Here is a 27,869-nt window from a genome sequence, read left to right as displayed (position 1 = left end):
AGCCATCAGCATTTCTGAGTTTCACCATCTCATGTCTTATGGCAATATGAGCCGACTGAATTGTACTGAGGTTTCAGAGACTTTTCTGCACCCGCAAATGAGTTCTGGTTTGTTAAAATGATATTTATCATTGGCTCACTTCTCCCGCTGTTATTTTATATTATTGATAATTTAAAGGCACAGTGATTTAATGACTCTTGCTCCATTTGACAGAGAAATAGCTTTGGTTCCTTTTGGAAGCAGTGGAGAGGTTGAACTTCCCTCAGGTTGACTGGCACCACTGATCCTATCAATGGACAAACAGTGTATAGTTCATGTATTGGTAAACACGTGGGGATGCTTCATGGAATATTACTGCAATCACTTTGGAGATAGCTCCTTTTCCCCCTTATAATATTTGGTTGCAAGAAATGTTGAGATCATTGTCCCTGTAGTTAGTTAACAATTGTTCAAATTTCATTTTTTAGTATGTCGATTTTTTTTACTAACTCCGCTGATGCATTTTAAAGCTATTAATGCCATTTAAAAGCCTTTCTGCATTTTCCTTTCACTTTCTTTACTTGGCAAAATCTTGTCTATCAAAATACTACTTCAGATCACTTCTCTCTGATGGCTCCTTCCAGCCCCTGAATGATACCTCTTTAGTCTGAACTCCCTCATCCCTGACTCTTGGTATTTATTATATGATTGATACATGGCATGAACTTTAATGTCTATCTTGCATCAGCATTACCCATGAAGCTTGCAGAAAATATTGATGCCTGTACACCCACCACAGACCCACTCACTCAGAATGGCTGGGAATAGAAACCCAGGTATGTACAAGTTTAGAAACTTCACAAGCATTTCTGACATATGCCAAAGTTAAGAGCCATTGCAAGAAACACCTGCTGAATGAACTGAACTATGGTATATTTTTATAAAGGATGAAAGGTATTTCCTATTCTCTTTAGTATGAGTTAAATATTCTGCAACTTCATGTGAAATAGAAACTAGGTTTTTCTTTTTCAGAAAGAACATTTACTTTTTTTTTTTTGAGATGGAATTTTGCTCTGTCACCCAATGGCATGGTCTCAGCTCACTGCAACCTCCACCTGCCAGGTTCAAGCAATTCTGTCTCAGCCTCTCAAGCAGCTGGGATTACAGGCACATGCCACCATGCCTGGCTAATGTTTGTATTTTTAGTAGAGACGGGGTTTTGCCATATTGGCCAGTCTGGTCTCGGACTCCTGACCTCAGGTGATCCACCCACCTTGGCCTCCCAAAGTCCTGGGATTATAATAACCTCTTTTGCTTTCTTGCCAAATGCCTTTGAAGCTGGTGCTTTTGGGGCTGGAGTGTTTTGACCCTTCTGAGAGTCCAAAGGAGGCACTGCCTTCTGGTCTTTGTTTTTCTGGGCAGGAACCTTCTGGGTTGCAGCCTTCTTGCGCTCAGCGGTCATCTTTTTTTTCTGTAACTTTAGCAGCAGCACTCTTAATAGCAGGTGCTTTTTTGGGAGATGTTTTCAGGAGAGCTGCCTTTGAAGCTTCTTAATTTCATTCTTGATTATTCTGTTCCCCATTTTGCCTTCATGACTTTAAAATGATCAAAATCTGCCATCTTGGCTTTCCCTTCTCTGGCTTCAATCTTCTTTGCCCATCATATGGCTGCCCATTTTGTGTTGTCTGCCTTCTGCCAGGCTTGTGGGACATAATTCTGGTGGGTACTGTGTGGAAACTTGAGGATGAAATCAGTGAGCTGCACGCATGTGAAAGGCATAGCCTGTCTCCTTACTTGAGTGCAAGGTCCTTCGACCAAAGCCCCATTCTGATCAATAACATCTACAGTTGTGACCAATTTTCCAACATAAGGTCCAAAGAAGATGTAGGTTACCTGACCAACCTCCACGAAGCTCCTCAACACAATGTCAGTGGCATTCAGTGAGAAGGAAACTAGATTTTTCAATGCAGTTTTAGAAGACTAAACTAGGGGACAGTAGATGGTACAGTGAAGCAGATTCAGGGGTAACATAAAGATAAAATTCTGTTATTTTGAACACTTTAAAAATGAATTAGGTTGCCATTTGATGCAGTTTCTTGTCATTGAGAGTATTTGTTTGTTTAGAAAGGATTTACCATTGAACCAGGGCTAGTGGCTACCGCAGCCCCTTGCACACAGAGTTTATGGTACTTTATTTCATAGGGTTTTTTTTTTTTTTTCTTCTTCCAGGCTGGTCTCAAACTCCTGGGCTCAGGCAATGCTCCTGCTTTGGCCTCGCAAAATGCTGGGATTACAGGCGTAAGCCACTGTGCCTGGCCGCAGAGGTATTTTCCAAATAGAAAAATGATCCAAAACTTGAAAATATAGACTGGGCAACATAGTGAGATCCCATACCTCAAAACTTTTTCAAAAAATTAGCCAGGCATAGTGGTGCATGACTGTGGTCCCAGCTACTTTGGAGGCTGAGACGGGAGGATTCCTTGAGCCCAGCAGCTTGAAGTTGCAGTGACCTATGATGGCACCACTGTACGCCAGCCTGGGTAACAGAGGCCCATTTCAAAAAAAATTAAAATTATAAATTAAACTTGAAAATAAAAATAAAAGATGAACGTGTCACCTAGTTTGTGATGAAGGACATTGTGTAAAAAGTTTGGAGAATGAGGTCCTCTCATTCTCCAGAAAAACTCTAAGTTTGTTTGACTTACTTTTTTTCTACTGATTAGGTCCAGACTCTATGAAGCTAGAAGTTAACTTGTAGAATACTGATAAGTTGCAAATGATTTCTGTCTAGTGGAAAAAAGATGAGCCCCCAAATTATAGCATTATTTATCTAATGAACATGAACCAATTTTGAATATAACTCAGCAAACTTATTTTTGCATTCCTTTGCTGGTTGCCTATATAAATCTCTCATCATTTACTGCTCTTTGAACCAGCTTTTCCATCTTGCTAGTTTCTTCATTAACGAGTTAAATAAATCTTTGATAACGGCTCATTAGATATTTATATGAGTCATGTTTTTAACTTTGTGAAAAATATACTTTGACAATATATAAAGGACATCATAGGGCTTGGCAGTCAAGTGCTCTCCAATAAATGTTAATCATTACCTATATCTTAGGACTCATACATTTATTTTTTAAAAAGATACTATTAGGGTTGATGCTATTAGGGTATAATTTGCTTCATTATCTGTGATTCTCGCTGCTAATATGAATGAGATCTACTGAGATAAGCAACCAAACTTGTGTTGCAGGAGGTGTATTTTTCTGGGGTAAGAGGACAAGTATCACTATATTCACATAAAACATAACTGGGAGGCTCGTCCTAGGGCAGACTCCACAATCTCTCTCAGGAATGTTTGCTGCCCTGAAGGCTTACAGCAGAGAAAGCCACCAGCCCTTTTGCAGCTGGGTTGGCTGCTGCCAAATATAAGAGCAGTGAATCTACTAGCAGGAACAACTTGAGGCCCTGTCAGAATGCATACTCCATGGATACACTCCCATTTAGAAATATAAAAGTCACTCTTACACAAACCTCCTTTCAAAGAATAAGTGGATTTGAAGTTGGGTGCGAAGCCCAGAGAAGAGTAGATATGCTGAATCAGTCTCCTGGGCCTCTGACACATCAGCAGAGAAGGGACAATGACACATGTGACTCCCAGCATGGGCAGCCAAGAATCCATGAGCAGAAATGGACAGGGGAGTAATGTGGGACAAGTCTTCTGAAAAGAGCAAGTTCAGTTTTGTCGGGAGAGACCAAAGGGCTAGACAGAAAACTAATCCTGGGAGTGAGAACACACCCATGATTGTGTGTGGGGGGCAGATGGCAACTGAGGTGATCTGAGATGCCCCATGGAAGCCAGTACTCAAAGCCAAGCAGATGGCAAGATGGTAGGGGAGATACAAAAGCTGCACATTCCAAGTCTTTGCACCTCAAAGACCACCTTTTAGAAGCTTGTCTCTTTGATTACAAAAAAATAAAATAAAATAAATAAAGGACCAGAGCAGACCTTACAGCCTTCACTTCATTGAAATTCTTCATTTGTGTTTGGTCCCCAGAGCCCTCACAATTTGACTGAGACTTTTGAGTTCTAAGAAGCTTCTAGAAAAAGCTAAACATCAATTTCTAGTCACTCATTTCCTAATGTCTCCCTTTACCTACACTCAGTTGACATCTGCACTACTGAGAGATCTGGATTTTTGGTGAAGGTTTAGAAGGACAGAGTCATCATTCTGGAATGTTGGTTAAAAATATACAGGGAAAGGAGAAGATATCTAAAGGTGGGAGACAGAAAAGAAATACCATAGGGGGAAAAAAAGACTTTTCCCCCTCCTGGTAATTTTTGTACAAGGTGGTCATTAATGAAGCCTCTCTAAAGTTTAACATCAGGACTTACTATTCAAATTTCAGAAGCCCTAATCCATTCATCCATCCATCCATCCATCCATCCATCCAAACATCCATCCACTCATGCATCCATCCATCCATCCACCTGTTCAGCCACTTATTAAGCATCACTATGTGCCAAGCACTGCTCTAAGCATTGAAAAGTCAGTGATAATTTAAAAAGCAAACAGCCTTGCCCTTTTGGAGCTACCATTCTAGTTGATGATCGTGAGGCCCAATGGATGATATGGGTTCATGCCCAGCACTTTACTTAATGTGTCATTAAAAGAGGTAAATTTGGACTCACAGTTTTTCATGAAGACACCAAAGGGCAAAATGGCTTCTAAAAAGAATGCAAGCAGAAAAAAATAGGGAGAGAGAAATTCTATACATTAAAATTTGGCCATGACGGATGGTCACATTTCTTTCTCTAAGAGGATGTACAGCATTTAAAGAGCAGAAATATTAGATTACATGGGGGCTAAACCCTGGATCAGAGGAAAGTGGCCTTGAAAATTATCTTTGGTGCATAAGCATGGGATTTTAGGAGTTTTGCATATAGTCTAGTTTTTGTTTGTTTTTGTTTTTTGTTTTGTTTTGTTTTATTTTTTGAGATGGAGTCTTGCTGTGTTGCATAGGCTGGAGTGAAGTGGCCCCATCTCATCTCACTGCAACCTCTGCCTCCCAGGTTCAAGCAATTCTCCTGCCTTAGCCTCTCAAGTAGCTGGGATTACAGGTGCCTGCCGCCATGCCTGGCTAAGTTTTGTATTTTTAGTAGAGATGGGGTTTTGCCATGTTGGCTAGGCTGGTGTCAAATTCCTGACCTCAGGTTATCCACCTGCCTCAGCCTCACAAAGTGCTGGGATTACAGGCATGTGCCATTGCATCTGGCCTAGTCTAGCACTTTTTAATATTAATTTAATATTAATTTAATCTTACATTCCTCCGGAAGATTGCTATGGTTCCAGAAAGAAAACAAACACTAAAAATGTGTGGCTTTCCTTGCACAAAGGTGACCTAAGTGATCGGTCTGAGACCTGGGCAAGCAATGTCAGTGATGTGTGTTCTCTCTGTTTCCCAGGAAAAGGCAAACTCTAGTTTCAAGCATAGGTGGGAATGGTGTACCTCAACTTTTTTTTTTTGAACCACTAAGAACTACTATTGTTTCCTTCTACAGACCCAAGTTCTGAAAGACAACTTCCTAAAACTCTGTATTATCAAGTAATGGTAAACCAAGACTATTTCTTATTTTTATTACTCTGAGCCTCAGGTTAGCATTACCTCTACACTGAACTGATATAATTCCAGGTTTGATGTGTTAGCGGTCCTGGGAAAATTGAAAGACAGCAAATATATATTGGGGGTCCTAGGGTCTGGAGCTAGACAACCATGTGGCACTTGAATTCTGACTCAGCACTTACTAGTTGCGAGAGCTTAGGCAATTCTCTTAACCTATTAGACACAATCATAAAATTAGAGGAGCAAGTTAAAAGATATATGTGCAAGGCTATTTGTTAAATTATTACTTATAATAGCAAATGTCTATTGCTGGGGACTGGTTAAATAACAATTGTGTCTCCACACAATCAAGTACTATACAAGTATAAAAGGAGTGGAGAATAGCTTTAGATACCGATATGGAATGAACTCCATTGGATATTGTTAATTTAAAAATATGAGGTGGAGAAATACATGTATAGCATGGTACTATTTATCTAAGAGAGAAGGAGAGAAATACACACAAGTGTATACATGTGTGAATGCACACATGCATACTTACATTGTAAAAATGGAAGGCAAACCAAAGCTTAAAATGAAATGATGTCTAGACCTCTGAATACCATTTCCTATGAAACTTAACCAGGGTTCCTTGGAGCAATGGCTGATTTCCTGTCTCAAGCATGAAATGTACATGATGACCCTTATCTTACCAGAAATTAAGGAAGCTCTCAAAGACTGCTGGGATTCTATTTAAAAAGAACATAGGAACCAATTAAAGGAGGCTCTCACTGGCCATAGATGGTTTGAGAATGTATAAAAATAATGGCTACATAGTATGTGATGTCAAATTATTTAAATCATAACATTACTCATAAAACCAAATATATAAATGATCACCTTCCAAGGATGTTAAGGTACCAACCCATTATTTTGATAACATAAGTATCAAGCTTTTTGTGTGTGTTTGTGCATGCCATATGAATTGCATCTGAGACTAACTAAATAATTCATGAGAAAAACTTTCTCTTTATAGGCTTTTTCCAGCTAATACATGAAAAATAGAATGATACTCTTCACCCTGTTGCAACTCCCAATGAAATAATGGATGTAGACAATTGTCACTGATGGATATTAAAAGAAAGAGAACTAGTTATTATGTATCTACTGATGGAAGTACAAATACTGCCTCTGAAGTATTCCTGTAGAAGAATCAAATATTAATGTGATAATCACTGGATCCTATTACCAATTTATGGGGGAACAGAGAGAACTATGTTAAATAATATCAAGGGGTGTAACCAGCAAAATCCAGACGGTGGGAAACTCTCCAAGAAAAATGATCTAGTATTTTCAAGAAAAGAATGCAAGTAGAAAAAAATAGGGAGAGAGAAATTCTATACATTAAAAGATACACAAGGGCCACATCAATCCATTACAATGTATGCACCTCATTTGGAATCTGATTTGAATGAGTGAACTAGAAAATATTTGTGAGATCTTTAAGGAAGTTGGAAACTGACTGAATATTTGAGGATATTAAAGGGTTACTGTTAGGCTTTCAGGTATAATAATGGTACAGTAGGTTATGTTTGAAAAACAGATCTTTATATTTTGGAGATTCATATTATAATATCTATAATGTTATGTCTGGAATATGCTTTAAAATAATTCATTTCAGGAGTATGGGGAGCACAAATGAAAGAGATTAACCATGAAGTGATCATTAATAAGCTGGATGATGGGTACAAGAGAGTTAAACTAACCTCTCTACCTGTTTATATGTATATATATTTGATATTTTCATAATTTAGAGTGTTTTAAAAGTTAGTGAGTGATATAACTCTGGTGGGAGTGGTGGCAGGGTCAAAGGCAGGGAATGCCAGTGACCAGGTCTATTTATAGCAATGTAACTTTCCCACCATGATCATGCTTCATCTCAACATGCTAGCACTGTGAGAGTTTCATTTGTTTGTGCCACACTGCAAACATTTTGAAAAGCTGCTTTTTGAATGTCATACACCTTGAGCCTTGCTTTGCCATCCAGCATTTTTGTTGTTGTTGATACCAAAGTAACCTTCTTACAGGACTGCATTACTCACTCAGTACATAATGGTGAGATCTCTGGCCATTCCCAAGACTGAAAGAATGTAATGCGATACTATTCAAGACCCATCAGCTTCCCTGCTCCCATACATGCTCAAGGTGATTAAGTTGGTGATAAGAAGGTAAGCACAGTGAGTAGGAAAATGGCAGAGTCAACACTCTTCCTATTTCTCATTGGTCATATTATGAGGTTAAAACAGAAGAGTTCTTCAAATCTCTCAAGACCAGCCCTTCCCAGTGCAAACAGGAAAAATATTTTATATATGGATCATCATCAACACTGAACCATGCCCTGTGCATACTGTGTCTTGAGACATCAGCTAATGATAGCTTGAAACCATCACAATTAGTAAGTCATAAAAAACCAAGCATCTAGGACAAAAAGAAAAACTCTTTTCAAAAAGAGAAAAAAAGGGCCAGGAGTGGTGGCTCTAGCCTGTAATTCCAGCACTTTGGGAGGCTGAGGCAGGCGTATCATTTGAGACCAGGAGTTCAAAACCAGACTGGCCATCATGGTGAAACCCCGTCTCTACTAAACATACAAAAATTAGCCAGGCATGGTGGTGTATGCCTGTATTCCCAGCTACTCAGGAGGCTGAGGCATGAGAATCGCTTGAATGTGGGAGGCAGAGGTTGCAGTGAGCCGAGATTGTGTCACTGCACTCCAGCCTGGGGCATAGAGCAAGACTCTGCTTAAAATAAAATAAAAATAAAGTTAGTTATTTTCTTGTTAACCATTGAAAAAAAGGATGTTATGCAGAAAGCAATGTGAAAGTAGAAACTCTTTTTGGAAATGACTCTTCTAATGTGTGATGTGAGGATGTACTCAAATATTTGATGTGCCTATAAAAATGTCTAATGGTAATTCCAGCATTTAGGGAGGCTGAGGTGGGGGGATTGCTTAAGGTCAGGAGTTCAAGAGCAGCCAGGGCAACATAGCAAGACCCTATCTCTAAAAAATTAAACACAATGGCTAGGTATGGTGTCACATGCCTGTAGTCCCAGCTACTGAAGTAGGAGGCTGAAGTAGGATAATAGCTTGAACTCAGGAGTTTGAGGTTAAAGTGAGCTATGATCGTGCCACTGCACTTCAGCCTGGGTGACAGTGTGAGAACCTGTCCCTACAACACACACACATACACAGACACACACACACATACACACATACACACATCTTCCTAAAATATTGTAAATGATCTTATAAACTTGATTAATCTGCTCTCAGAGGTTTTGAACTAAGTTTTAAAGAAATTTTCAAAAAAATATAAAGACAAAACTTTTATTGAATAATAACAATAGATTGACACTAGAAAAGATGGCAATTTGCTAGCAGATGTTTTAAAAATCCTGGAGTAACTGGTGGGTAGAATTGAAACACAGATATCTTGGTATCAAAAGCACAGCCAGCAATGGCTATCTTCCATTTCAATCTAAGGATCTTTCTGAGGCATCTTTTTCAGTCATGATCAAGTAATGTTTTAAAAACCTCAAGCGGGGCATACTGGCTCATGCCTGTAATCTCAGCACTTTGGAGGCTGAGGCAGGAGGATCGCTTGAGCTCAGGAGTTAGAGACAAGTTTGAGCAATATGGCAAAACCCTGTCTCTACTAAAAATATAAAAAATTAGTGGGGCATGGTTGCGTGCACCTGTGGTCCCAGCTACTTGGGAGGCTGAGGCGGGAGGATCACTTGAGTCCAGGAGGAGGAGGTTGCAGTGAGCCAAGATCGCACCACTGCACTCCAGCCCAGGTGACAGAGCAAGATCCTGTCTCACATACACACACAAAAAACCAAAAGCCTCACAACTGTGCCTTTGAGTTACTAATTCAGAAAGCTTGAAACAAAAATTTTCAAAAATACTAAAGCACATTCAAGCATATTTTTGATTAAAATATTATTTCATTTTCATGAGAGTGAAAACACTTTCTTACCATTGATAAATATAATATAACCAAAACATTATTTTATCTATGGCTCACCCTTTTAAATGTATACTTTTATCTATATTTTTCCTTGCATAGTATATTAGCATAAGACTAGTTATTAATAAATGAGTGCAAAGAAGAGGGTATCCTCAAAATGTTTTACTGACAGGATGTGTGTTCAAAATAGCTTGGAAACCATGGGTACAGCGATTTAGGGTCTTCTTTTTGGAACTGGACTGCTTACGTTTGAATTTTGAATCTATTGTGGCCTTTGGACAATAGCTTGGCTTGTCTAAGCCTCAGTTTGTCTATAAGACAGGTGTATTAATAGTATCTGCATTGTGACTGTTCCAAAGATTAAATGGGATAATATGTGAAGTTGTAGCTGTGTCTTGGGCACATGGTAAGTATACGACAATGTTAGGTACTAACACCATAATCATTATCATTGTCCTCATCCTTATCATCGTCATCATCATCATGAAATCAAGCTATCAGGTCACAATCATTTATGTTCTAAATATAGTAATAAAATATAAGTAATCTTCAATGTGTCTTTAATGTGTTTCTCACAGTTGCGTAAAAAATGTCATACTTATTTTGGTAGTTTTATTAAAGGTACAGCTGCTCAACTAGGTCAGATGTCCCTCAAGGCCTGCTTGAATGATGCGATAAGAACACACCACACCATCAAATCTGAAATAACTGAAGGGCAGACAGTGAATGCAATACGTTTTCTGATTAGATACCTCCCTTAATTATTTACAAAGTGCATGAATGAAAACTAAGAGGGTCTTGGAAGAAATCGGGCAGGACATAGGCCAAATACTTCTCACCACATGTATCCTCCCTTCAGTTTCCTCTAGGGTTCTGCTTGTGTGGCTGAATCCCTAGTTTTTCCTCAAGTTTTCTCAGATAAAAACAAACTGAGTTAAGAAGAGGTTGAGAAAAGCATGCACTTGACCAGGAAGTCAGTGACCCACGGAAAGTTACACAATTCTCAATGTCTAGATCTTAAATAAGATCGTAAATAAGGTATTAAATGATCTTAAATAAGATCCATGCCTTCAATCCACGTGTTTTAAAGACGTATCAGAATGACCTTGGGACCCCACACAGCTGTATTTGTAAAATTTGCAAAGCTATTGTATGTGTACTTTAGTCCCTGTTTTAGCTTTTGATGTGATATTACTTGTTGGTAGGGATTTCCTGTAGACAGGGTTTTTCTTAAGTAATGGGATTATTAGTATATTTTCAATCAGATGACTTCTCTGTTTGAATGAACTGCTGTCTTGTCCCTCTTTCTGTACTCTACCAGAGAGCTAACAAATATGGGCAAAATAAATATCTCCTTATGAAGGAAAGCAGGATTTTGCCCATATATTTTTCCAAGAGGATTTTAAAAATAAACTCCACTGAACTTTAAATTTGAAAGACTAAGGGCTTAGGGTATGTTTCACTCATCTTAAATAGGACAGCAAATAAGAAACAGAGTTCCAATATTAATCAGGTTCCATATTCAATGCTGGTGATTTCAAAGACATTCTTTCAATGATCACAAAATATGTTCCCCCTGATTTTTTGCTGAGAGCAGGTATTAGTTTCTGAATGATTGATTTTATTGGCCAGATTGTGGTGGTTCAAAGCACAGATTTTGGCATCAGATGGAACTGGTTTCTGGTTACATGTCTGCAGTTCCCAGCTGTATGATCCTAGACAAATAAATTCAAATTCTAGGAAACATAGCACCTATATTCATGGTTGGATTAAATGAGTTAATGTGTATAAATGCATATGGCCTGGCCAAAAAAAGCACTCGTTATATGTAAACTTCCATCAGCATCATGATGAACATTATTATCACCAGCACCATTTGCATGATTACTATGAAGTAGTCTGACACTTTAAAGTGGAAATGGAGATGGCTTGATTGAAGTTTCAGTTCCAACATTTTTCTGAATCTCTAGCACACCGGAAGCATTTACTGTGCAATTTGGGGTCTCATTTTTTCCAAGCAGAAAATGGGCTCAATAAAACCTGCTGAAAGATTTCCCCAGGTGGTAAGCCCAGCAAAATCAAATGCACGAATATATCAGAATTTGGAAGCAAATGTCAAGTCCGTAAAACAGAACTGTGGCAACATAAAACTGACACATATTCATTGTCAATCACTGGTGTTTATGAAGTTCTAGTATCAATGGCAACTATCTGAGCTAGAGTTGGTGCCAAAAGCTTTATATGCACTATCCTAGGCGTTCTTCTTGTCAATCCTGAGAAATAAGCACCGCTATTACAAGTGAGGAAACCAAGACTTAAGGAGACTGAGGAACATGTCCAAAGTCACACAGCCAGAATGGAAGAAGACTCCAAGTTCCAACCTAAAGCCAATGTTCTTAACCCATTATATAGTCACCCCAAAAAGGGAGTAGGAGTATGTGAGTCTAACCAGCACACTTAAAGCATTTTATTGAGAATGGCAGGCCTGTTAGCATTTTCCTTGTTTTTCATAAATGTAATAGTATTTTGCTCAGGCTACTTTGCCCCAGTATGTTGTTCTTCGAGACTCAGTAAATATCAATTGACAACAAGGAAGAAGTTTTACAAATATGCTGGCAAAAAAGTGGGGAGGGGTACAGAAGCCAGCTTCACACTGAACATGTTCCAGAGATATTCAACAACAGAAGTAATCCATATGAGAAAACAAAGGAAGTAACTGGAGTTTTTCGAAAGTTTTATGTTTATTCTTAGATATAGTTTCAAATAAACCTATCAAAATATTGTGGTGTAGTGAGAATGTGAATAATAATAATGCCAAAGAAAGTAATAATTGTAATTAACATGTATCAAGCCTCATTATGTGCTAGGCTCTTGGCCAAGCCCTTAACATATGTTTTCCTGCTCTCACTCCCTTCAACAAACTTTTATTGAGGGTCCACTATGTGTTTGGTCCTATTCTAAACTCTGTGAAATAGAACCTTGGAAAAATAGCCACAGTCCATGTTCTCAGGGAGTTTACTTTTATATATTGTCTTTTAGATACATGAGTACAAGCTTTTTGGAAGAAAGTTTGAAACTTTGCATCAGAAGGCTTAAAATCCTTTAAAATATTTGATTTTTGATATCATCATACAATGAAATAATACTTCAGACACTAGAAACGATTTAGAATTTTATGAAATGATGCAGGAAAATGTTCATAAAGAATATGCAACATATATTTTTATTAATTATGGACACAGAAAAAATAAGAAGGCTACATAATCACCAACTTTATAGTAGTATCTCTGAATAACTGAATTGTGGGTGATTCATATTTTATGCATTTTTATTTGTTTTTTCTAAATTCCTATGATGAATAAGTACTACTGATACAAGAGAAATTACTTTATAAATATTGTAGCCTTATTCATTTCTATTCCAGACAATTTGTTTCAGAATCTAATGTCTCCATATATATTTTGAAAGAGTACAAGGAAATGGAAGTAAACAGTGCTATATTTCAGTGATCACTGTGTCATTTAGAGGCAAAGAGTACAGTGGGGAGTCACAGAATTAGATTCATACTAGTTCAGCAAATATCATTTTGCACCTAGGACCAGCTCTAACTACCAAGAACTTCAGATTACATCTCCTGTTCGAGCCTTCCTTTACCCATCTACAAAATGAAAGGATTGGAAAAAGTGATGTTTAAGGATATTATCAATGATCAAAAGTCATTTTCCTTGCTCTGTTGACAATGACTATGGCTTCTAGACCTTTGGGCATTCCTGCAAGTTCAGTCCTTAACAAAGCTACATATGGAGAAAATTCACATTGTGATTCAAAGGGACCAGAGAGTGTCTATTTGCAGATACACCCTCAGATGTTTTCTGAGTCTAATTAGAACATTTTCAATAAAGTTCTGGTGCTTCTGTCTCTGTCGTGATAATTTTGTGTTATTTTAAAAATGGCGACTTTTTTTTTTTCCTCAAGCTTGGCTCCTAAGTAAAAAAAAAAAATATGTATTTATCAGGATTCTTTGTGCAGTATTTCTGTTTCCCATCAAATGTTCAGGTGACTTACATATGAATAGGACAAAACAAGAGGGGAGACAAAATTCCAGGGTAATTAAATGAGATATGAATGTAATTGGGAATCTTAAAGCAGATTCTTTTTCTATACTCATTGAATATTCTATAGCAGTGTAGTCCAATGGGACGTTTTGGAATGGAAAAAGTGCTGTATATCTGCACTGTATAATACGGTAGACAATAGCTACATGTGGTTAGTGAGTGTTTGCAGTATGACTAGTGTGAATGAAGAACTGAATTTAATTTCAATTAATTGAAATAGCTACCTGTGGCTAGTGACTACCACATTGGGCAGCTCAGGTTACAGCCTTGCTCTACGGAATATGGCTCATGGGCCAGCAGCATCAGCATTATGTGGGAATGACTAGAAATGCAGAATTGTTAGAAATGCAGAATCTCATTCCCCATTGTAACCTACTAAAACAGAATCTGCATTTTAACAAGATCCCCAGGTGATTCATACGAAAACTCATGTATGAGAAACATTGCTCCAGAGAAAATCACTCTACTTTCCATTTCAATCGAGCAACCAGTTGATCTTTCAGTAAGTCAGCGGGTACCAGTATCTGCTCATGGTACCAGGCACTGGATAAGTCACAGCAGGAAAACAGAAAAGATTTAGGAATGTGCACTATGCAGTACAACATGGCAGATAAGACAATTACCTTGGGGTCAAACTGTTCTGGCAATGCCTTTCCTAAATGTGTTACCTTAAGCAAGATAGTTTACCTCTCTGTTTCTCCATCCTTTAAACAGAAACAATTTGTGAAGATTAAATTAGGTAATGTACTTTACGTGCTTAGCACATGCCTGGCATATAGCATGCACCCAATAAATCCTCATTTCGCTGTTGTTTTACTTATCAAGGCTCTTATAACCAAGCTGCAGGAGATTCACATCCTTAAACCAGCTGGACCTTTGCAGAAGATGAGGGTACTAACTACAGCCTATGCTGAAAAGATGCTGAATCTTATGTGGCTTCATTCTCCAGGAATGCTCCACTCTAATCAATATCAGCATGTAGGAAGATAAAGCACCTCAGTACGGATATATTGTTCATTAAATAAAAGGTCACAGATGCTGGAGAGGATGTGGAGAAATAGAACACTTTTACACCGTTGGTGGGACTGTAAACTAGTTCAACCATTGTAGAAAACAGTATGGCGATTCCTCAAGGATCTAGAACTAGAAATACCATTTGACCCAGCCATCCCATTACTGGGTATATACCCAAAGGATTATAAATCATGCTGCTATAAAGACACACGTACATATGTGTTTATTGTGGCACTATTCACAATAGCAAAGACTTGGAATCAACCTAAATGTCCATCAGTGACAGACTGGATTAAGAAAATGTGGCGTATATACACCATGGAATACTATGCAGCCACAAAAAAGGATGAGTTCATGTCCTTTGTAGGGACATGGATGAAGCTGGAAACCATCATTCTCAGCAAACTATCACAAGAACAGAAAACCAAATACCGCATGTTCTCACTCATAGGTGGGAATTGAACAATGAGATCACTTGGACACAGGAAGGGGAACATCACACACCGGGTCCTACTGTGGGGAGGGGGGAGCAGGGAGGGATAGCATTAGGAGATATACCTAATGTAAATGACAAGTTAATGGGTGCAGCACACCAACATGGCAAATGTATACATATGTAACAAACCTGCACGTTGTGCATGTGTACCCTAGAACTTAAAGCATAAAAAAAAAAGGTCAAAAGAGAATCAATTCATGCAACTAATGAGTATGTTTAACTTTTTTTTTTTTTTGAGATAGGGTCTTGCTCTGTTGCCCAGGCTGGAGTGCAATGGTGTGATCGCAACTCACTGCAGCCTTGACCTCTCAGGCTCAAGTGATCCTCCCACCTTAGCCTCCCGATTAGCTTGGACTACAGGCATGCACCCCCATGCCTGGCTAATTTTTAAATTATTTTGTAGAGACAGGGTCTTACTAAGTTGCCAGGCTAGTTTCAAACTACTGGGCTCAAGTAATGCTCCTGCCTCAGCCTCCCACAGTATTGGGATTACAGACAGGAGCCATTGTGCTCAGCCTTATTTAACTTTTAAATGTCATGTCCTCTGCCACAGGACCTTAGTATGTTCTCTGAATTAAATCTCACATTATAATTAATTTACTTAAAAAACTTATTTTTTTTAGAGAGAAAGACACACTCTGTCACGTAGGCTAGAGTGCAGTGGCAAAATCATAGCTCACTTTAACCTTGAACTCCTAGGCTCAAACAATCCCCCTGCATTAGCTTCCCAAGTAGCTAGGACTACAAATCCATGCCACCATGCTTGGCAATTTGTTTCTTATGTTTTGTAGGGACAGGGCCTCACTGTATTTCTCAGGCTGGTCTCAAACTCCTGGCCTCAGGTGATCCTCCTACCTTAACTTCCCAAAGTGCTGGGATTACAGGCATAAGTCATTGCACACAGCTTGCAAATATTTATTGATAACATAGATTGGGGAGAAGGTTTAAGGATGGATTCTGCAATCAGACTTCCTGGATTGGAAGCCCAGTTCTGCCACCTAGTAGCACATTTTAAATCTTTTCTGTACCTGAGTCTCTTCATCTGTGAAATGGGAAAACCACAGTCATGAATGACTTTTTAAAACACTGCCTAAAGGTTGTCAGCATAAGAAGTGTTTGGAAGTACTTTTCTTCACAAATTAGTATTACCCCTACTTTGCTCAGCTTTCAGACCAAATGCTGCAAGAACTTATGAATGCCAAGTGACAACAAGTATTTATAATGCTTGTGAAACATTAACAAACACAATTTAATATGGTGTAGAATGTGGCATCACTATTTATTTAAAATAGGGTCCTTTTGGTATTCTCTGTAACTGGATCTTCTTCAAAGGAATCCAAAACAGACCTGAATTATACACAATCAGTTTCAGCAGTGCTGTTGACCAAATTTATCCATGAACTGAACTAAAACAAAACAAAACAAAACCAAAAAACAGAAGAGTTTGGAGGAAGACATTCAGCATTTGAGCTAATATGTGCAGCAGATCACTCCATTAAGCATCACTTCTCATTTTGCAGCATCACAGTTAAACCAGAATGTGGACTTTTGATATAAACCATTGCTGGAAAATGACTGTATCAAGTAACCGGGTTCTTTCCTCTGACTCATCCTGACCCCAGCTACAGAAAACCAGTTATCTCATATTGATTAGGGATGGGGTTATTTTTGGAGGGTAATTAATCTGCTTTTAAAGAGAACTGATAGTTACATTCATGGAATTTCAGGTACAACTTTTTAAAAATTGAAACCATCCTGAGCATATGGTATGTGTGTGTGTGTGCATGTGTGTGTGCATGTGTGCATGTGTGTGCATGCATACTTATTTGTTTGATGATTTTGTTCCTCAATATCATTGTTATAAAAATTGCAGATAACACTGTGGAAAATCCCTAGAAGAGAAAGAGTTCCAGTTAACATCCAATTTGTTGTTGGGACCTGTGGAACTCCCTGGGGTGTCCTACAGACAAGAAGTCCAGGCAAAACTAAAGACCCTTGGGCTTCCAACTCAATTATCCCTCACCCTCTCAAGTGAACAAGCAAATAAAATATACAATCAAAATCTGCCAAGATACACATGTGAATAAATAGTCTAGCTGAATCCAGTGATAACTCGAATTTAAATAAAAAATATGATGGAATGATGAGTAACAGCTTGGGCTCTAAAATCAGTCTGGGTTCAATTCCAAGCTTTGCCAGTGACTACTAACCATGAAACTTTGGCGCATGATATAAAGCCTCTGAAGTTTTCCTATGTGTAGAATGCGGATAACAATTGTGTCAACTACATACATTTGTTATAATAATTAAATAAGTAGTGATGGAAGCTTGCATTTACATCAGCATGTATGAAGTGCTCCTTTAAGCACTTTTTGTGTATTCCCTAGTTACTCCTCACAGTGGTCTACAGAATATGCAGTTCTCTCCCCTCTGTCTCCACCATACAGATGAAGATATAAATGCCCATATATTTAGTAACTTGCAGAAAAACAACAGAGCTAGTAAGTGGAACAGGTAGTATTTGAACTCAGTAGGCCGGACTCCAGAGCCCACATGTAAACCATACTGCGTGAGATGTTTGCTATAGTCACAGGTATTTAGTAAATAATCATAATCAGTAAATATTAGCTATTCTTGTTAACAAATTTATGGTAGATGGCAATGAAAAATATAACAAAAACTATTGCTAATGTCCCTCATTCCATCATCTTTTTTCCCTAAGGATGGGAGGGCCCTGTGGATACATTTCTGTGGGCTAGAGAATCTGTTGTTCATGTTTACAAGACAGAGGCAAGGTGGTAAAAAAAAAAAATGCAAGAGCTCTTCCTGATGAGTATTCTGGTTTCAGTAGTTTAGGTAAAGAATTTTCAAACATCTAATTTTTCCCTTCTCTTGCACATCAGTTTGGAGAATGTGGATGCCAGTAATTATCCTGTGGTAGGCTCTCATTCAGATCACCATCTCTTTGCCAGAGCACTATGGGTTCTCAGGGGACCTTTCTCTGCAGGCTGCTGAGCCCTTTTGGTCTCAGAGCTACCCACAAGCCACTCATGTTTACTGACATCTTCCTAAGCACTCAGACTCTCCATCTCTCTTGATGGAAAACGGCCATGTAATTAAAGATTTCTGTATACTAATAGATCTCCTCTTCCTCAGAATCTTGAACTCTGTCTCACTGCAGGGCCTTTGCGCACACTAGGATACTCTCCCACCAGCTCTTGGCAAAACCTTCTCACCCTTCTGTTATTTTTGAAATCATCATCTCTAAGAGGCTTGCTCTTCCTAATCTAAACCTTTTCCATTACAACCCTTTCATCACCCTCCCTTTTTCTGTTTCCTCAGGATACTTACTATTCAAAAATACTCTTGTTAGCATATGCCCCAGATGTAAGCTCCATAAGATAGGGCCCTTGTTTTTCTTGTTCGTCACTGCACATTCTATCTTAGCATGTGATGTTCAATAAACATTAAATCAACAAATACATAAATTTGCTTCTCCTTACATTAGCTGGATTCTTCAGACTGTTCTTGCTTACTAAGGCTTGTATTTTTAAGGTCCATCCTACTTTACCAACTTTCTGTTTCAGGTTCTTCTTCGTAGGCCCTCATTCATTCAGTCATTCGACAAATATTGAGTGCCCACAAAGTGCCAGACATTGGGGGTCAAAGAGGAATAAAACATATTCTGGCCCTTGAGGAACTTTGAGTCTCTTGGGCAAGGCACTTGTGGACAGATGATTTCCACAGAACCTTCTGTCTACCATGCATATTATGGAGCACAGACGGGCTCCTAACCAGACTTGGATAGTAGGGAAAGGCCTCCTGCAGGACATGAAAAAGGAACTGATTGCAGAAGGATCAATGGGAGGTAACTGAGAAAACTGGGACCATATTCCAGGTGGAGGGAACAACCTCAGCAGGGGTGCAGAAATCATGATGGTGGGGTCACTCTAAATGATTAAATGTTAGATAGTTAAGTGTGAGGAAGGGATGGCATGGGCCAGGTCATGGAAAGTCTTGAATCATGTGCTAAAAAGCTTCAATTTGATCCTATAAGCACTGGGAGCTATGAAGGCTTTATTCAGGAAAATGAAGGCATTATGTCATTGGATTTTTTTTTTTTTTTAAGAGACAGAGTCTCACTACATTGCCCAGGCTGGAGTGCAGTGGCTATTCACAGGTGCAATCCCACTACTGAACAGCACAAGAGTTTGACCTGCTCTGTTTCCGATCTGATCAATTCGTCCCCCCTTAGGCAACCTGGCGGTCCCTGCTACCAGGAGATAACCACATTGATGCTGGATTCAGCATAGACACCAATTGGCATAGTGCACTACAGCCCAGAGATCTTGGGCTCAAGTGACCCTACTGCCTCAGTCTCTGGAGTAGTTTGGAACACAGGCACAAGCTACCATGCTGGGGCTTATTTGAATTTTTAAGAAGCATGCTTACAACTTCCTTTTCTTGAGCTCATGAATGGCAGCAATTTGCACCTGGTCAAGTTAAGAAAAAGGATGATGAAATCCATGAAGGAGTTACATAAGAAGACAAATGATGTGTTAAAAGACATTAAAAAATTTTCCGGAGAAGGCATATAGCAGAGAGAGTCTAGGCATGGGCATAATTGCAACTCTTATTTATATGGGCATCATTTGCTTAAATTAAGAGATGATTTCACTGATTGGAAACCATTTCTGATTCAACTTAAATGACCTGCGTAGATATTTTATAAACATTCAGGATCAGCATATTTGCAGATAAGCCAGACTACTTAATAAAATGTGTGTTTTAGTGCTGTAGAGAGAAAAAAATTGAATAATTGTAGGAAATGTTGGAATAAAAAAATGTGTGACTGAAATTCCTTGGGTAAACAAACTATTGCTATGAAAACACTGCTTCCCATAATTTAGTATTTAGTAATCACCTACTAATTAAATAAATGCTAGAATATTTCTAAGCTTAAGTCATCATCTTTCTTAAAACTGTAAGCATGCTTATATTTACAATTTCACCAACTGCATATTCTTTCCTTTATTCTAAGAGAAAGAGAGAAGTGAGATGGCTCTGAGACAGCCTGGAGAAATTATTGAACAGAGCTAACCTGTATTATCCAACCCAAAAGTTTTTCTCCCAGAAAATCAGTTTGAGATACTGTATGGTTTTTTTCCTCAGGAAATATCCATGAAATAGCCCTTTAACTCCATTCTTTTCTTGAGGGATGACAGTTACGTTTCTTTGTTCTGTTCTTTCTTATATAAGGGGCCCACAGATTGTGTCCGGTGACTATGTTTGGTTTCCTCATGGGTAGAGACCAAGTCTTGCCTTCTGTGTGACTGCTCCTCTCCCAGCACTTTGCACGCAGTAGACGCTCATAAAATATTTAATGAATAATGAACGAAGTATCCAATCAACTCTCACTCCACTTTGTCTTCTGTTTGATAGAGAACATAGATATTTCCAGAAAGGCAAATTTAAAAGATTTCCTGATCATGTCCTTTGCAGGGACATGGATGGAGCGGGAGGCCATTATCCTTAGCAAACGAATGCAGGAGCAGAAAAACAAATACCACATGTTCTCACTTATAAGTGGGAGCTAAATGATGAGAACACATGGACACATAGAGAACAACAACACACAATGGGACCTGTTGGAGGGTGGAAGGTGGGAGGAAAGAGAGGATCAGGAAAAATAACTAATGGGTACTAGGCTTAATAACTAGGTGATAAAATAATCTGTGCAACAGACTCCCATGACACAAGTTTACCTATGTAACAAACCTGCACTTGTACCCCTGAACTTAAGTTAAAAAAAGAAAAAAATAAAAATAAAAGGTTTCTTGAAAGTAATCTATAACAAAATAATCTTTTGAGACTGAAAAATGTAACACATCTATTTTTTAGAAACCACTATGAAGAAGAATAAATGCAAAACTTAATGTTTGACATTCATTCATTCATGCATTCATTCATTCAACAAACACTGGGCATCTACTGTGTTCTAGGCACTATACTTGGAGCTGTGGATACACAAGTGAGTATGACAGACATGGCAGATAGACAATATACAAGTAAGCATTAAATAAACTTTCCAGATTGAGATAAATGCAATGAAGCACATAAACAGTGTGATGGCTAATATTGAGTGTCAACTTGATTGATTGAAGGATGCCAAGTATTGTTTCTGGGTGTGTCTGTGAGGGTGTTGCCAAAGAAGATTAACACTGGAGTCAGTGGACTGGGAAAGACAGACCCATCTTTAATCTGGGTGGGCACCATCTAATCAGCTGCCAGTATGACTAGGATAAAGCAGGCAGAAGAACGTGGAAGGACTGATTTGCTGAATCTTCCAGCCTTCATCTTTCTCCTGTGCTGTATGCTTCCTGCCCTTGAATATCAGACTCTAAATTATTCAGCTTTTGGACTCTTGGACTTACACCAGTGAAGGCTGCACTGTCAGCTTCCCTACTTTTGAGGTTTTTGGGACTTGGACTGGCTTCCTTGCTCCTCAGCTTGCAGACGGCCTATTGTAGGACTTCACCTTGTGATCGTGTGAGTCAATACTCCTTAATAAACTCCCCTTCAGATACACATCTATCCTATTAGTTCTGTCCCTCTAGAGAACACTCATACAAACAGGGAGATGAAACTGCTACTCATCTTTTAAAGTTCAGCCCAAACGTTACCCCTATGAAGCTTCCCTCAATATCCCTATGATGTGTCAGGTACTTTTTCCTGCTTCCTGTCATTAATCTTTCTACATAGCTTCTTTACACAGTGTTTCACTTTGTGTCCCAGTAACAGGTTGTCAGTATTTATACCAGATTATGAACAAGGATCTCACAGATAGTAGACATTCATTAAGCAATTGTTGAATAAAGAATGAATGACCTATAATGGTTCTTAAAGCAACAGAAGCTCCCAAGTACTGATGGAGAATCCACTACCATGAGTCTCTCTAGACATCAGCAGATATTTTGGCATGAACTTCAGCAGCCATTCCTAGTGTTACCCTATAGAGCTGCTTGTCCAAGCTTTACCTGATGGTCATCTTCCAGCACTCTGCTGTGATGACCCTCCTCTAGATCGCATATGTGCATCATGTGTGCCTAACTTGCCTATGTTCTCCAGGAGAAGATCTGTGCTTCACAGATTGCCCACCACTGTTGACAGCACTTTACTTGGGTGCTCTGAGGAACTGTGCATTTCTTAAACAAAAAGGTTAAGACCCAAATGAGGGGGTTACTGGTCCAGAGCTAACTCTAGATTCTGGCTTTTGTAGCTGAGGGTGCCTCTGTCCAGTGTTAGTCATAGAGCCTGTTGGTGTGCTCTAACTCTGGAGGCAGACTACCTAGATTCAAATCGGCTCTGTCACCCACTTTCTCAACAAGTTCACCTATGAAACACTCTTCCTTGATAACTTGGTAAGAAAAATTATACCTTCACAGACCAATTCTAAATTTATTTCTATTTTTAAATAACTTGTTTCCTCTGTGGAATATATTCAGATCCAAATACATTTTGTCAAGCAGCAAGATAATGTTACAATTTTACAGGCACAAATTCTAGAGTCAAATCAACCTGCACTCCAGTGTTGGCTCTTCCAGTATGTGTATGTGACCCTGGGGCAGTTGCTTAACCTCTCTGAGCCTCAGCTATTTTTTTATGTATAAATGTACATAATACTATATAATTTGGGGTTTATAACGGGGTTGAATGAGATTAGGTATGTAAAGGGCTTGATCATGCCTGGGAAATGGGAGCTCAATAAATGTTAGCTACTGCTACCACCACCACCACCACCACCATCACAGTTGGGAAGTGATTATCCATGATATTTCTACATTTCTTGGGACCACTTTCATTCTTGACTGTCCTTTCAAGGATATTTACACGTCAAACAGTCTTGGAATATAGAGATAGAGCTTCTCTGCAGGGCAGAGGGAAGATGTATTTCCTGACTAGGATAATAAGGATAATGCTTCTCTCCAGACTGAGCAGGTTTGCTAGCAGTACCTCGTAAGACTGGGCTTTCCTAAGCTCAGGGTTCCTTAGCTGTCACACAGACCCACACTGTTTGTAGTATCTGCCTGGGCTCCTCCAAGTTACCCCCCAGGACTTGGGAAACAGGGAAAATGGGTGCCGACAGAAAGCACATGCCTTCTGCTGTGCTGTGAGTAGGACAGTCCTTTGTCACTTTCACAGGAGTTTTGTGTCATCTGCCAGCATTTAGGAAGGTCAGTGGGGTAAAATTGTAGACTCTTCTCAGTTCCTTAAAATGATAGTCATCATCATTATTACCATCATCACCATCATCATCATCCTTTTGGGTGACAAAAATGTTGAAAGCAAATATTAAAGTTACTATCCTAAGTGAAACTTGTTGTATGGTTCAGGGGTACCACTCCCTTCGAAGGTACTAATCGTTTGACTTTAATATATAGACTATGACTAATTTATTATATGCTCTTCCAGAATCATGTAGAAAAAATGAAAACTAAATTTACTGGGAAGAAATTTTAAATGTGAGTTTACTGTGTGTTTACTGAATGTGAGTGAACATGACTTATTAAGTATAGAAATATGTTTAAGTTATAGATTACAGATTTGCATTATCCTTGTTAATATAAACATGTTCATTTATTTCTGCTGGTTTTGAAGGCACAGAATTCAAAATCAGAGCCACCCATGCAATTTGGTATGTATATTGTTGTGCCATGATTTTGTTAAATGTGTTTCTTAATATGCTTTTTATCTATGTCATTTTAGTTAAATGGTTTGGAATAAACCAAAACAACAACAAAAAGATTAAAACATCTCTCCCAGAAAACTCATTTGCAAAACATTCTTTCTCGATGTCTTAGTAATAAAACAATTTTATACCTAGAGCCCCCAATTTTCCTTCTTTCTGTTTTTATAGAAAACCATTATTTTCCCTTCAGGGGAAAACAGAGCTTAGCTATATCTGTTAAGGTGGTAGGCTGGGGTAGATGGTAAGAGTAGAGTCAAGTCAATCAAATGGATCTTGATTTAAGTCCTGTTTTCCTCACTTCCTAGTGCGGTGACTAACCTTGGACTATGAACCTGTTTCTTCATCTGTAAAGTGAGCATTATACTACAAACCTTGAAGAGTTACTGAGAGGCTTAGCAGGTAGTGCTTCAAGAACACTAGTTAAATATGAGCTTATAAAATAAGAAAAGAAAGAACAGATGATCTACTCCATAAATGCCACCGATGCAAGAATTTTTTGGCAGATTTAAAGTTGAATTAGAAATAATCCCTGCCCCACAACTGTTCTTTGGTTTTATGCCTTTGGCTTACTCTGAAAGATTAAAAAAGAAATAAGCACATAGAATTTCTATTTATTTGCCACAGGGATGATGGTAAAGATATTGTCTCCTATATTTCTCAGTGAGACTTCAATGAAAACCCAGGAAAAACATGATTTCATGTATAAGGTCCCAGATAATCTTGTCTTTCCTTGAGGAATTTTTATGCTTTTATTCATGAAAAATAGAATGTGACTTTCCTGTTGTGCTGTGGCTATCAGGAAGCCGTAAATTAAATCTGTGGTTCCACACTTAAAATCCAGCAAATTAGATATTGTTTGATTTTAATTTGATATTAATAACCATAATAGTAGCTACCACTTATTTAACACCAATAATGTGTTGTTCACAAATCATCTGTAGTCCTAAACTGACCTGTGAAGCAGGTGCCATTACCCTGGTTTACAGATAAAAAAAAAAACAGGCTCAGCTGAGTGAAGCTACTTTGTTCAAGGTCACACATAAGGTGAAGCTGAGATTTAAATCCAGGTAGTTCTGACCTCGAAATCTATGTTCTTTCCACAGTTTTAATCATTGAGACTGTTTAGATTTCCCTGAATCTCAATTTTTTTCTTTATAGTTATTTTGTTGGACACAATCGTGCAGACATCACTCTTTGTTTTAACACACTTTGCTTGTGTTAAAACATTGTTTTGTGGCTTCTATCCAGTGAAGTCTTTGCGAGGAGAAAGATTCAGACTGGCAACTTTGCCTCCCAAAGTTGACCTACGCAGCAAGTCTGTTCTGTGTAAGCAAATAACATGTATCAGTGGAATGTGATTAAGCCATAGGACACATAAGGCCAAGTCAAATTTTGACTATAACCTAGTATTATGGGGTGTGGACAGTGCATCATGATGCCAAATTAAGACACACATGCACACATGTGCACACACACAAACCCACATACCTGTAAAACACACTCTCATGAGTTTCTTGAAATATTGCCCCAAAATTCTGCACCTACAAAACCAGCTTGTCTGCGGGCCCATTGTACATGCTGTACTCTTTGCCTGGAATGTTTTCCTTCTTACCACTTTCTTTACCTAATTCACTTCTACTCATCCTTCAAATCTCTGAACAGCCTTCACATTCACTGAGCCACCCCTGACTCACCCCTCTTCAAGGTTAGGTCAACCTCTCCTAATCTCTGTAACAGGTGCCCAGCATCTTCAAAGTGATAGACACCTAAAACATTTTAATTGAATGAATCAGTGAATCTCTGGCTGATGGATGTTTGATGGGGGTTGATTTAGAGACCCTGGATGAAGGCAGTGGTTTCAAAGTGAAAAGAGCTCAAAACATACCTTTAAAATCCCAGGTATGAATGAATTGAATGAATAAACAAACACTGATGGGTTACTTATCCAGTGGACATTCATAATGCTTGACAACTTCACAGTTTTTCAAATCAAGAATCTGAAGTTAGTTCACTATGGTGTACAATATTTTCCAAGGGTCACTAAGCAATTCCCAGCCATCCTTCTCTTTCCTACTATTCTCTGGTCTAGTTCAGAATGTTGATCCAGAGAAAAGAGGCACTCTTCTGTGTCCCCAAATAGGTCATTGCCAGCAATACGTCCGCACTGCTAAGAGGCACTAGTTCTCAGACTCAGATGGCAGTCACCTAGTAGTGCTGAGTGGGCTTTTAAGATGAGCAAGAACACTTAGGAAAGGACAGGACTGAGGCAGAGAACACTGGCCTCTTCTATGCTTTGCCTCCTCTTAGCAACCTCCACTCTTCTGCCTTCCAGATGTGTTTTACTGCGTAGGAGAACTGAACCATGCAACTCCACATTGCTATACCTGCTGGGTGATTTATTGAGTGGGTAGACCGGTAAGATCAAGTATCCACTAGCTGGGGAAGGAGAGAAGCCTTGCTCTGAGATGACTGATCCTTGAAAACACAGAGAAAGCTTATTAAAGAGCCTGTAAGACATTAAGGTAGGGTCATTACTGAATCATGACATTTGAGATGCTTTCCTTTTATTTTTTTATTTTAATTTTTTTCTATATAGCAGGGATTCTCAACCAGAGAGGATTTTGCTCACCTCTTCCCCAGGGCTATTTGGCAAAGTCTGGACATGTTTTTTAGCTGTCACAACTGGAGGTGAGGGGGAGACTGCTACTGGCATCTAGTGGGGAGAAGCCTGTGTTGCTGCTAAACATCTCAAAATGAACATGATGGCCTTGCCCCACATGTCAACAGTGGTGAGATAAGAAACCCTATATATAACTATACGATCCTGGGTTTCTTACCCTCCTTGTGCCTCCATTTTTCATCTGTAAAAGTGGGTATAACAATCATTCTTGTCTCACAAGGTGAATGTGAGTGTTAGCATTGCCATGTGTAAAGTGTTTTTGGCTCATAGAAAAAGCACTCTAAATGTTAACAGAGAGTAAGTTGCCGTGTAGCTTAAAAATCCTCTCATTTTCCCAGGACATGAGAGGATAACTTTCAAGATAACTTCGAGTTCTTCTCCTGCTGATCTTGTCCTACATCCTCTCACCAGTGAAGCCTCATTTGCCAATTTCTAGTCCCTGAACAGATCCAACTTTTCCCTGCCTTGGGGCCTTTGCCCAGGCTGCTCCTTCTCCCTAGGTACCCTTTTCCCGTTTTTCTTTTGGAAGGCCTTCTAATGTCACCAGGAACATCATTACCTCAAAAAGACTTTTCCTGAGTCTTTTTGCCTCAGTAGGACTCTGATTGTATTTTCTCTGGTGCCTCCCTGTTCCTTGAACAGCCCTGGTCACAATCAGGACATATTAATTTGTTTGCTTACTTGATGAAGGTCTCCATCCCCCTACATGTGGACAGGGACCATTATGTCTGTACTGCTTAAGTCAAGGACCACAATAAATACTTGACAGATGAATGAATGGACAGATAAATGAATAAACTGGGGAGCTGGGAAAACTACTCCCCCTTTGAAGTTGGAGGAGATGAAACACACAGTGAAGACTCAGAGCCATCTTGAGGCCAAGGGTATTCTGTTTTAATAGCGTTCTCAAGAGGAAAGGCCACTGTTTCCAGGGGCAATTCTGGGTAGAATAGGGCTGAGTTGGGTGATAGGGGTGAGTGACTGAGAGAGAGGAAATACATTCACATTATGTTGAAGGACAGCCCTTATTTATATTAATGTTTAATTCCACTGACCTAGTTTAGGCTCACTAGCTTTATGAGTTTATTTTTGGCTTTTTTTTTATTTTGGGAAGAGGCTCATCAGAGATTAAAGCTGCAGTAACAACATGTTTCAATGTGTTGCTCCCTGGTGATTTGAAACACCCCTAGAAATCGCTCTG

The 27,869-nt window shown here is 38.9% G+C and overlaps 1 protein-coding gene and 1 pseudogene across 13 annotated transcripts in view; both read right to left on the bottom strand.

Moving 5' to 3' along the window:
- The window catches only part of CADPS (calcium dependent secretion activator), a 483,060-nt gene that overhangs the window by 387,410 nt on the left and 67,781 nt on the right, over nucleotides 1-27,869 (bottom strand). The gene's annotated exons all lie outside the window — the stretch shown is intronic.
- LOC140709802 (uncharacterized) lies at nucleotides 299-27,224 on the bottom strand (annotated as a pseudogene).

This window comes from Chlorocebus sabaeus, chromosome 22 (genome assembly GCF_047675955.1).
Source record: "Chlorocebus sabaeus isolate Y175 chromosome 22, mChlSab1.0.hap1, whole genome shotgun sequence".
In the NCBI taxonomy this organism is placed as follows: Eukaryota; Metazoa; Chordata; class Mammalia; order Primates; family Cercopithecidae; genus Chlorocebus; species Chlorocebus sabaeus.
Note: the sequence above shows the minus strand (reverse complement) of the source record. Positions and strands in the feature narration are given on the sequence as shown.